Below are 995 nucleotides of genomic sequence, written 5' to 3'. Positions count from 1 at the left end.
TTTTTTTTTTTTTTTTTTTTTTTTTGTACCAGGGATCGAACTCAGGACCTTGTACTTGCCACGTAGGTGCTTATACCACTGAGCTATTTCCCCAGCACAGTATTTGCCGTTTATATGCTAGACTTACTTCACTTGATATGAATATCGATTTCCCTCAGCCAAGATATGCGGGACACACTACCTGACTGCACAGCTTAATTCAATAGAGGCTCATTTTGGCACCCAGTTCCAGAGGTTCTGTTCTGTGGTTGCCCAGCTACTAGTTAGCAACACCATGGTGGAAGAATTGCAGGCAGAAAAGTTAGATAGAAATTATTATATAGTCTTCAAGTGAACTGGAAAATAAAGACATCAGAGTTGTGGCTGGAGAAGACCAAGCTCAAGATGAAGATGAAAGTCAAGCTTGTGTGCATCCCTAAGGGATGAACAATAACTGGATGGTAGGTGTAACCGTATCTCCTGGAAAGTTAAGTCCAGAAAGGTGTCAGATGCCTGGATGAGAGATGAGAGAATCCGGACCCATCCCTCTCGGAGAATGTTTCTGTTTTAGAAGTCGTGGTTCGCCACCCTTAACGATGCTAGCCATTCAGCCTGACTACAGGCCTCTGTTTCCTGTTAGACTAACATTCGCTACAGTGCTATGCTGTACCCATAGTCCCATAGACTGACCGTGACTTGACCCATGCTGTGCCCACATTGTGACGGCTACATAAATTTCCCCTGACAAAGGGCCTCGGAGGCACCCACTTCTGGGTCCTCTTCTGCATGTCAGAAGCTGTCTCTCAACAAGCATTTCCTACTCTTTACCTCTGCTGTGCCTTGGAATTCGTTCTTTGATTTCAGGGTCACCAATTTGGGATATCTGACATCTCGCAGGGGAGGAGTCGAATTGCTCCCATATTGGAAGGTCATGGCAGAGGAAAGATGCTCAGCTTCTGGGAGATGAGAGAGAAGAGAGAGAGAGAAAGAGAGAGAGAGAGAGAGAGAGAGAGAGA

This window comes from Octodon degus, unplaced genomic scaffold, assembly GCF_000260255.1.
Source record: "Octodon degus isolate 3935 unplaced genomic scaffold, OctDeg1.0 scaffold00001, whole genome shotgun sequence".
NCBI classification, from domain to species: domain Eukaryota; kingdom Metazoa; phylum Chordata; class Mammalia; order Rodentia; family Octodontidae; genus Octodon; species Octodon degus.
Note: the sequence above shows the minus strand (reverse complement) of the source record.